Source organism: Pituophis catenifer, unplaced genomic scaffold (assembly GCF_029215685.1).
Source record: "Pituophis catenifer annectens isolate HBS135680 unplaced genomic scaffold, rPitCat1.0.hap2 SCAF_3, whole genome shotgun sequence".
Taxonomy (NCBI): Eukaryota; Metazoa; Chordata; class Lepidosauria; order Squamata; family Colubridae; genus Pituophis; species Pituophis catenifer.
Window position 1 is genome coordinate 113,522,805 of NW_027256883.1, and position 12,184 is coordinate 113,534,988.

General features: G+C 36.0%; 1 protein-coding gene across 1 annotated transcript in view; it reads right to left on the bottom strand.

Moving 5' to 3' along the window:
* The window catches only part of ACBD6 (acyl-CoA binding domain containing 6), a 123,310-nt gene that overhangs the window by 51,613 nt on the left and 59,513 nt on the right, over nt 1-12,184 (bottom strand). The window lies entirely within an intron of this gene.

Here is a 12,184-nt window from a genome sequence, read left to right on the forward strand (position 1 = left end):
CCAGAGGGGAGCAACAGAAACAAACATGAAGTGGTGTGTGTGTGGGTCTCTAACAATGCTTTGAGCTCTAAGCACCTAGTGCTTATAAGCAGTATCCTGAATAATGGGAAGTGAGCTCCCTATAATCTTCTCAGGTGTCCTTATGGGTCCTTATGGGTCTATATGGGCCTTCTATCTGAGGCACTGCTACCACTAAACTGAACAGTGATGCAGTTTGTTAAAACACTCTCAACTATGCCTCTGTAAAAAGTGGCCAGAAAGGGAGGAAAAAGATGTGCTCTCCTCATCCGATGCTGGTTTGCACGCTTCACTAAAGAAAACATATGAAGAGACCAAGTCAGATTGTTTGTTATCTGTACCCCCAGATACTTAATGCTAATGACCACCTCCACAGCTGCAACCTTGATACAAAGTGGAGTATAACTATGCTGGCTCTTTCTAAAATCAACAATGATCTCCTTTGTTTTATTAACATTCAAAACCAGGTTATTTTTATTGCACCAGTCCACCAAAGCCTTCACCTCCTCCCTATAAGAGTCTTTATTGTCATCCCGAATAAGACACACTGGTTGTAGATGGGTTTTTGTGTTCATATACTGATCTTTGTTAATCCTGGCAAAATTGAAGTTTAGGAAAATAGGTAAACTAGATAAGTTTTCTCATGCATATATTCTATTCAATTACCCCTTCATCAAGAAGGCCATTAGTAATTTATCCGTTTAGAAAATATAAATTGGTCACTAATCTAACATATAAACTCTAGACAGCTAACAACATGGAAAGCAAACTGAAATTATCAGAAAATGCTTACCAAGATACTTAAGGACTCAAACCAATGAAACCATTGAGCTCATCTATCATCCCGGCTCATCACCTGGGGGAAAAGCTATGTCTTCGTATCTTCCTGGGAGGCCAAAGGTATTGGAACCTGATGGATCTCAGGGAGGACGTGTTACATAGGGCCCAAAATTGCAGCAGGTGTTGTGATAAGGAAGGATGTTATATATTGATTTATAAGCAATATTATAAAGGTTATCTGCAATTATGGCTATGCAAAAAAGTCCAATGGAATCAGCATGGAAAGGCACAGAACAAAGATTGCAGTAAATGCATTAAACTGGTGTCATCTATATACTATTAAAAGTTTCATTGATCTTTTACCCTCAAGTTTGCCCAAATGTTGCATTGTACTGCAACAATTTTTGAATAACTATTCCTAAAATCCTCTTACTTAAAAACGTTTAAAAAGTTTGGGTCCCATTACTCCTGTGGATTTGTAATTTCTTCGATGTGTAGGCAAATTTTATTCATAGTTATAGCCATTGTAGCATCTCCTCAGTCGCATGATTTCTGATGCTCCCTTCCAGCTTCCCTGAAGCAAAGTGAATGGGGAAGTCAGCAGGAAGTTGATAGTTGCACCCATTTCCACTGTTTTTTGCCTGTCTGTGGTCATTGTGTTTATTTGTTTAGGTAAGTAAATATTAACTTATTGTTGAAGTTCATTTGCTACAATTATTTTTCTGTTTATGACAGCGGTCCCCAACTTTTTTGGCACTAAGGACCGGTTTTGTGGCAGACCATTTTTCCATGGACTGGAGGACGAGGAGGACCGTGCAACACAGATCCCTCACATGTGTGGTTTACAGCAGGGCTCACGCTCCTATGAGAATCTAATGCCTCATGATCACCTTGAGCTGAGGTGGTGATGCTAGCACTGGGGAGTGGCTACAAATATGAAGCTTTGCTTGCTCACCTACTTACCTCCAGCAACATGTCCCAGTTCCTAATAGGCCACAGACTGGGGGTTGGGGACCCCTGGTTTATGATATATACTCTTTTTAGATGATCTCAGGACCATCCAGTACTGGAACAATATATATACTGCTCTGTAAGGATTTTTAGAAGATTTTAAGCTGGGATTTTAACCAGGATTTTAAATATTTTAACCAACTTATTTATAATGACGCGGGAAAACACCCGAGATTTTAATTTTTTGCATATACATACATACATACATACATACATACATACATACGCAAAAAATTTAAATCTCGGGTGTTTTCCCGCGTCATTATAAATAAGTTGGTTAAAATATTTAAAATCCTGGTTAAAATCCCAGCTTAAAATCTTCTAAAAATCCTTACAGAGCACTCTGCAAGGTCCTTTAAAACCTCAGCTAAAATCCTACCAGTGACTTTAAAAGTTTTTCTTAAAGCAACGTTTCGACAGGCTCACAATCCTGTCATCTTCAGGCTCTGTTTCATGTAGAAGCTATGGGTTCTCTGTTGCGGGGCCGGAGCTGTTGCTTATCTATATTTGCTGCTGCTGACGTATGCTGGCTAGCCTGCAACTCTGTGTTCCGATTGGAGGACAACAGTTTTTCTTCCTGCTTCTTCCTCCTAGCTGCTTGGCTTCGTGTTACAGGCCCAGCTTTCTCAGATTCTCTATTATTATCTGTCTGCTGTAGAGGGGAAAGGATTCTGGTAGGCATCACAGCACCCTTGATTGTTAGTTGAGATCTCAGCCTATCTTCTGGCTCGATCCTCTCTCTCTCCCTATTGCTAGCCACCCTCTGCAAAGAAGGAAGAATTCTGGCAGGCCTTACAACACCACTGGTTACTTGTTGGAATCTCTGCCTCTCTTCTGATGTTAACACTCGAGTTTCTCTCAGTGCAGGTCCCCAAATACTTGATAACCTAGAGGCGTCGTCTCGTCTGTTTATATTCTGCGGCCTCTTTTCAATTTCGATGGCCTCCCTAATTATTCTTTTGTTGAGATGTTCCTCTTTCGCCACTGTTCTGGTTTTATTAAAATCAATATTGTGTCCCGTGGCTTTCATGTGTTGTACCAAAGAAGAAGTTTGCTCTTCTTTCCTCACTGCATTTTTATGTTCTTCTAAACGCACACTTATTCGTCTATTTGTCTGTCCAATATAAGATGACTGACAGGAGGCACATGGCACTTCGTATATCCCCTGGTTTTCCAACTCAATTTTATCCTTAGGGTTTCTCACCATCATCGATATTTTTCTATCTGTACGGAACACTGTTTTTATTTTTTGTTTCCGTAATATCTTACTAATTTTATCGGTGGTCCCTTTTATATAGGGCAGGATGGCAGTTCCCATATTCTGTTCTTCTTCTTGGGTTTTGCTCTGTCCTACTGTCCCTTGCTGGATTATAGTTCTAATTCTATTTTCGTTCCATTTTTCATTAATACTTCTGTGAGGGACTTAAGCTCTGTTTGTACATGTGCCTCATCTGCTAGACGTTTAGTTCTAGTGATTAATGTTTTTGCCACTGAAATTATTTGTGAGGGATGATGGTGTGAGTGTGCGTTCAGGTAACGATTTGTATGTGTCTTCTTTTGGTAAACACTGTGTCCTAGAGTGCCATCAGTTCTCTTATATATTAGTACATCTAGGAATGGGAGTTGATTTTCCTTCTCCATTTCCATAGTGAACTTTATCTTCGGGTGCATGTTATTCAAGTGTGCTAGAAAATTGTCTAGCTTGTCTTTTCCATGAGGCCAGATGACAAACGTATCATCTACATATCTGTGCCATAATTTTGGTTTATAGATAGTTTGTTCCAACGCTTTAATTTCAAATCCTTCCATGAACAGATTGGCAATGCGGTTAGCTTTCATCAGTAAGCCACACCCACATCTCATGTATCCTCCCTGTAAAGGTATAGTATCTATTTTCTTACTTCTTCGTAGGATTTATGTGTGTTTTTCCTCTAGCCAGGTTTTTCCTACGTAACCAAGGTTTTTCTGCAGCCCTAGCTCAGTAGAATCACATCCACTCGATTCTACGAAGAAGTAGGAAAATAGATACTATACCTTTACAGGGAGGATACATGAGATGTGGGTGTGGCTTACTGATGAAAGCTAACGAGCTGGAAATAGATCTATATAAGTCTCTCACCTGGCAGCTGGAACTTGCTGGCTGCCAGAAAAGGAAAAAAGCCCAGATATATATATGGTCAACCTAAAATGTAATCTTCATTCTGGTCATATCAGACTGCCTTGCTCTCAAAACATAACCTAACAGGTTCCAGGGTTGTGTAGGTTTTTCGAGAATAGTCTTTAACACTGAGTACAAAGTTTATAGTATAACTGCATCACATTAAAATATGACTGAATGAAAGAAGACGTAAAAACATTTTAGAGGTATAGAATGAAAAGAAGAGAATTGAAAGAAATACTAAGCAATCTTTGACATAGCTGTAATTTCTTCTTCTTTTGTGGCTAACTGTAGAAATTATTCTTCAGATAGTTGATAAAATCAGCCTGTCTATGCTGGATTTGTATCATGATCTGTGGCCAAGCAAGTACTTCTAAAATTGATTTTTCTTTTTGGCAACCAATGGTTCAGTCAATAATAATGTTGTTTGAGAAGGATTGAGTCATGAGGGAGATGAACCTTCCTTTCCATTTATTATGTTTGTATTGTCTCAAATTGAAAAGAGTCCTTTCCCACTTCCAAATACGTGCATGACTGTACTGTAAAGTAAAGCTATTCTGCATCTATGCTTCCAGAAGCACTCTTACAAGCACCTTAGTAGCTAAATTCATGGCCTGCTTTCAGCCTGCAAAAGGAAAACATATTTGGAGGAACTCCTGGCTCCAAACATGACTCTGAAGGAACAAATTACCTGTGGATTCAGGGAACCCCCAAGATCCTAAAACCCATGGGGCTGCTCTTAACCCTTCAGAAGCTATACATGGTGCAGAATGCAGCACAGCAAGGATGTTCATATATCACCAGTACTCTGCAAGCTGCACTAGTTGCCAGAGAACTTCTGGGTGCATTTCAAGATGCTGGTTATCATCTATAAAGTTCTTTATGGCATAGGACTAATTATCCGAGAGACTGCCTATTTTCCATGATTTCTGCCCTTCCAGATTGTGCAAGTCCCATTTATCAAACAATGCTGCTTAGCAAGACTTGGGAAATGTCTCTGTTGTGTTGCCTGCTTTCTGGAATATCATCCCCTAATCTGTGCATCTCTCATCTTAATAGTGTTTCAGAAGGCCTTAAAAACCCAGTTGTTCTCCTTGCTCTGTATTTTACAGCTTGCCTCTTAGGTTTTAAGACTGTCAAGTTGAGTTATAATTTATCAAGATTACAAAAAAGAAAAAAGAAAGAGTTTAGAGCATCCAAGGTATACTTGTACTGCTTCTAGTTAATTTTAAAAAAATGTTTCCTATTGCTTTGATATAATCTGAGAATATTTTACAAGTTGCCAAGAGGGTTGAACATTATAGGATAAAATACTTACATAACTGTAGAAGTAAAGCTAATATGATATATTTTGTAAATGTGTTTAAATCTTTCTATTGATATTAATGCTTCAATGAGCAATATAAATGTAAAGATAAAGCTTCAATTTAAAGGACTGGAAAAATCCCCATCAGACTTTAAAATCCTTTTCCTCCCCCTCTTCCTTCTCCCACACTGCTGATTCGGGGGGATTATATAGAAAGAATGAGATCAGATGGAGGATTAATAATAAATCCTCTCCTTTTTCATAAAAATAGTTCTGAGCTTAAATGATTTCCATATATTATTAGTATATACTATCCAAGCGGACAGATTATCAACAATAAAAGTAGCCTGATTAGAACATAATTTTAAGACCACAACATGGTCTAATGTCAGGTCCATGTTTCTTGTATTGCACAATGTTACTCTGAATAAACCAAGCAATCCATGTCTAAGGACTATGACTACTTAATATTAATAACTTATCACAAGATTATAGTTCATGCAGTCTATAAACAACAAACTTAAAAAATATAGAAGTAATAATCTACTTATACAGTGACAGTTTGTGCAATGATGGAAGCAAACAACAAAGCAGCATTGAAGATTTTAATATGTCATTCTATAAACTTATTTTGGAACTCATATTATTAACATTTATGATTTATTTATAATCATATTATTCAATTTATGAATGGTTTTAAGAGTTCCATGACAGCATCTAGAGGAAAGATAACGTGTTTTGGTCATAGAGCAAATTAGAAATTAACAGTTATACAAATTTTACAATCTCCATTCCCTCATGTTTATTCACAGATATAAATATAAAGCGATATTATATAATGTATTATTTATACTATAAATACTATTTATAGTATAAATAAAAAGCCTATCGTCATTTGACTACACAAATAAAATGAATTATTAACTCTTCCTATCTAAGTCAGTAAGGAGTATACTATATTCTCCTTACTGATGAATAGACTGAGAAGTCTACAAAGCATGCAAGATTAAACATATTAAGTTTGAGGAAAATATAACCATTCTATAAAGTGGAATAGGAAAAAAATAATTATTTCATTGCACTGAAGCCAACACAAACAGCATTCTAATCCTATGAAATGGATACGGCTAATGTGGAATGGAGAGTCATGTCAATGGGCAGATGACAATTCAGAGAACCAGTTACAAGGAAACTGATGTTTTTCTTGTGTCCTCTATGTATTACGTACATGTATAGAAGCCAAGTTAGCTTACCTTAAAGCAATGGGTCCAATGCTATTATGAGAAAATAGATGATAGTACAAAAATACTATAGCTGCATCTGCTCTAGATTGGATATCTAAATGGGATGGACTATACAGGCAGTCCTCAATTTATGACCATTTGTTCAAAGGCATTCAAGATTATGATGGTTATTTGCCATAAAATTGAATAAACTTTTTCCTTCAAATGGAATTTTTTCAATATGGGTTCACTTCTTTCAGTGCTGAAGGGCCAGAGAATGTTAAGTAAGCATGAAGCTTCAGTGCTACTTTTCCAGCTATGGATTTAGCAACAAAATCATCAATATGTCTAGAAATGATAATCTGTTGCTTGGACATCTTGTTCACCTCAGCATAAAAGCCTTGTCCAAAAGCCATTTATCTTCAGACAAATGTTTGAAAAATGTATTTTTCTTCTCCTAAAAGAAGCACTGGTAGCTTGCCATACACCTTGGCAATTATTATATACATGTCCAAAGCTCCTGTGAAATAAAAATGGCATCTAAACCACTTAGCTTCTGACCTTTCTTGTCAGTACTATTACTGGGTAGCTTGGTGATTAACTTCTTTCAATAAGCATTGAATATGAGAAAATCACATGGAGGATATTTAAAGAGAAAAGCTATAATAATCTTCTACAACAACCCAGAGATGCTCCCAAACTTTTCAGGTTGGAGGAGGGGAAGATGACTTAACCTATGTTTCATACATAGGACCATATTCCTTTTTAAAAAATAAATTTTATTGAAATTTTTTTTAAAAAACAAAGAAACTAACATAAAATAATACAAAAGAAAACAAAGAAAACAAAGAAAAAATGAAAGTGCAGAAAGCTAAAAAGAAAGAAAAAAATTAAAATTTCCTTTGCAATATGAACAATTTTGATCCCTGTAGGCATAGAGACATGAGAGGGCACACTAGCTCCGCTGGAAAACTGATAGCGCAGGTCTCACTGTGATGGGGTGAGTTCCCATTACTCAGAGTGCATGTCGTTACTAGTCATGCTGACTACATGAACACGGAAATGTCTTCAGACCACTCTGGCTAAGAAATGGACATGAGAAACTGCCCCCTACAGTCAAGACACAACTGGCAGGGAAACCTTTACCTTTAGGCATAGACACACCATGATAACTGAATATCTCATCCAAGGCTTTCATTATTATTTTAGCAAACATTAGCCTGTGATGTATTTCTTGATTACAGGTTCCTTTAACTGATAAATCAGTTCTCAAAAGTGAAAGTTAGCTACCATTTCTGTATCTTCAGTGTCAGTTCTAAAAGGGTCCCTCTTGTCATTAATTTGGTCTTTTTTATACTGGAGTTGGATAAATGAGAGCCCCATTTTTTAAAACTGTAAAGTTTTAAAGTCCCTTTACTTTCATTACTAGAACTTGGAGATCATTTGCATTTTCAGGTATCAGACTAGTGGCAGCTACATAGCATAGGTTATTGATATATCTTAGTTCAATATTTAAACATGACCTTCTTCTAATCCATCTTTCCTCCACATATATTCAGACATATACTGTCTGATTATTCAGAGTTTCACTAAGTGGCAACCCCTAGTCAACTTTGGTTGATCTGGAAAACTAAGGAGAGTCAATTTTGATTTGTATTTGGATGGGAGACCATCTAAGAATTCAAGAATTATTATTGACAAGATTGGGAAGTAAAATCCATAAAGAAATGAATGAAAACCACTTCTGTAGTTCTTGAAAAATAACTGCATTGATGCAGTCAACAAGGTCTTGAATTCTTTATCTTGCTTTATGATGAGTTGTGCTGCTATAATTTAAGGAATAGCAGTTGAAGATCCAGAGAGTATTGGTTTTCATTCTAGTTTATCAATTCATTTCTAGGGTTACAGTAATGATTTCAGACACCAATCTTGTGGAGCCTTATTTCCCATCCAGTGAACTTATTTTGCCACTGAATTTGGAACCCAAAAGAAACAGTAATCCAGAGCTTTGAACGGGATGCTGAATGACTGCTGAACATAATGTTCTCTTCAGGCTTCACTTTTTCTCCCCCATTTACCTTTCTATTGGTAATAATTTATAAAAGAATCTAAACTCTTATATCCCATAGGATATTTGTGAGAAACTGAGACTGTACATTTGTATCTACATTGTTTTCAAAGTGTTATTGCAAATATTTTTTTTTTTTTAATTTGGGACAGTCATTCATTTTAAAGAAGTTTAAATCGTTTAGTTCCCAGCATAATTCTTGCACACAACCACCCATCAGGAAATGGCCTATGGCTAAGGATTTAGGTAATTAGATTAGACAAATTATCTTTTTCAACACAAAGCAAGGCTTCCCTCCCCAAAACAACCCTTTGTGCATCCTCCATTTTCTAAGCAATCACCACCTCTTTTAAAATGTACTGTCAAAGGTAATAATTAACACTCAAAGAGATGGGACTTTTTCCTATTATTTGAGGTAAGGAAGACTGGTCATACTGTCACTGTGATTCAATACTATGTGGCAATTTCAAAAGCTTCTGACTAAGAGGGAAAAGAATCTTAAGGTTACAACTAGTTTCTCAGCTTGGCATAATAGGTTAAAACTGGATCACAAATGAGGTAAGCATTCCAAACCAGAATCTGGAAAATATTTGCAGCTTTAAGAATGCACACTGTGCCTTCAGCAGCAATTGAAAGATGATACTACAAATTTCTCTAATTTTTTTTTAAAAAAGACTGCTCGTCATTCTCAGATTGTGGATTAACCCTATTATCTTTTATGCTGCCCATTATATGAAAATAAATATAACAGAAAAGAGTTTGTGAGGAACATAGTAAGTGAGCTATTTCTCAAATGAATATTCTTTTATTTAATTTTAATGAAAGTGGATCACAAAGTATAGCCTTATTTGTATTAGCTTCATCTAAATAATGCAGAAGTTAAAAGGCAGTAGGTGTAGGATCAGTATTAAATGGAAATAGTAATGGTATTTCTGTTATAGATAGATTAAAGCTTTTGGGACTGTTGCTGATGTCCCCGTTTACTTTGGGATTATTCTTTGGATTTAAATAAAATCCAAAGCTGCAGAGAGAATTACAGTGGGAACATGGAATGTAAAAACACAGAAGTCAGTAAGCTTAACACAGTGAATGATGAAATGAATGGACCACATTGTCAATCAGGGAATTGAGATGGACTGGAATAAAGTCATTTCCTGTAGAAAGATCACACCTTTTATTACATAGGACATTGTTACAGCTAGGAAGAAAATAACAAAAATTATTTGGTTACAATGTAATCGGTGATCAAACAGTATCAATTAGACTATGTGGACAACGGACTATGTTTAATATGACAGTTATCCAGGTTTATGTTCCAATCATTAAATTGATTGGGAACTGAGGAATGGCAAAAAGTTGTTAATAATGAAAGTGAAAAGCAACTGCCACAGATCAAGAAGCACAAGAACGCAAACTGGATGTCAGAATAAACCGATTAATTTGCTAAGAAGAGAAAAGAAGTCAAAGACAAGAAAGATCAAAATTTCAAGAAAAAAATTAGCAAACAATTACAAAGAGCTGTTTAAAAAGATAACAACTATTACACCAATATCTGTAAAGATATTAAAGATGGAAACAGACACCAAAAAAGCCAAGTAAAGTCTTCCGAAAGATCTCTAAAGTCAATGAAGACTTTGAAAAAAATATTCAGATGCCTGGTTTGCATTTATACCTGACAAAATCAGAATCTTGCAGTAATGATTTCCTCTGTAACACTCTATACAAGTGAAAGTTGAACTTTGGAGAAACAGAATAGAATATTGAAGTTTTTGAATTTTAGTGTAGGAGAAGACTCCTGAGAATACCACTGATAATGAACAAAAACAAACAAACAAATGTATCATTGAATAAATTATCCCAGAACTCTTGCTCAAGGTACAAATAACCAAGATCAATTATCATATTTCAGACACATTATGCAAAGACTTAGCTCTCAGGAGAGCTCTAAATGCTGTGACAGGTGGAAGGAAAGAAGAGTATGTTCAGCAGCAAGTGGGTGAATGGACTTAATTACGATAACAATAGGTATGCCATTGGAAGACCTGAAGAACCAAGATGAGGACACACCTTCCTGAAGAAAATCAATCAATATGGTCACTAAAAGTTGACAGCAGTTGATGGCATCTAATTTATCAATAGATAAAGATTTAACTGTATTTTATATTTTTGTGATATCAATAGATGCAATTTCCTATTACCACATATTTCACATATTTAATAACTATTGAAACTTAAATTTTACTTATGCAACATTACATGGAAATAGATGCAATTTACATTGTCTGCCCAATAAATCACAGCACTTGAAATTTTATTTTTTATCTTTTTCCTAGGCATATAACTAAAAATACTTCTTTGGGTTTTTCAGCAGTCACTTAAATGTTTCCCAATCTGTTGATGATAACTAAACCATATTAATAAACCTAAATAGAATATTTATTGAAGACTACATAATTTATTTGCACTTATGAGCTGTATTGACCACTAGGACAAATAATAAGGTAAGGGACTTGTCTGTTTCATCTGGCCGATTATTATTGAGTTTCTCTGTTTAAGAGACAAAAGGGAACTTCCCATCTTTTTTTCTCTTATACTTCTCTCTCTTTAAAATTATATTTAATATAATGTACCCTGTTTCCCCAAAAATAAGACATCCCCTGATAATAAGCCCAATCAGGCTTTTGAGCGCATGTGCTAAAATAAGCCTCCCCCCGAAAAGAAGCCCTCCCTGAAAATATTTAAACACAGAGCTGAAAATCAGGTAAGATGGCAAGAGATCCCCATCTTGCTCCATGCGCCCCAAAATAATAAGACCTCCCCAAAAATAAGGCCAAGCGCTTATTTCGGGGTTCAAAAAGATATAAGACAGGATCTTATTTATGGGGAAACACGGTATAGTCACTGATTGATTGTTGGGCTAAGCCCAGACTCTGGAATATAAAAAAATTATATTTCAAACATTTTTCTTTTTGAATGAGCCATGTTGTGTCTTACGTATTCAGTATTCTTTCAGCATTCTGTATATGTTCAGGAGTACGGTTCCTAACAAGAGCTCCTGATGAATGTCAGATATACCTCTACTAGAAATCTTCCTTCTTTTCCATATTAGCATAAACATGTTGCCTGTAATTATGGAATAGTTCTCCTTCTGCAGCAGCTTTAGGCCTCTACTCCTCATAGATGGAGAAAGAATATTTTAAACAAACTTTCCCTTTTGTTTTCTATTTATTGTTTTCATTCATTTATTCACTCATTTTTCATCATAGCTTTGTTCTTCGGTTTTCAATCTACCTAGTGATATGCTGTCAGGCACAAAACATCAGGGCCAAATGTTAAGTTCCAATTAAATTAATTTATTGCTCATGCTTATGTGCAGGAATCTAGTCAATGAAAGGTCAGCACTATTTTGGCCACAAGATAATGGAATTCAAGAGGGTTGGACTTAGACCACTTGTAGGGCTGATTCCTCTTTTGACTCCACCCCAGGCTCTGCCACCCCTTCTCCTACATCTGCTGTGCCATTTCATAACAGCCAGTGCTTTCACCAATCAAACCTTCTGACTTGTTTCTCGAAAATTCTTCAATTCCAATTCACTATTATTTCAACTCATTCCGGGAAA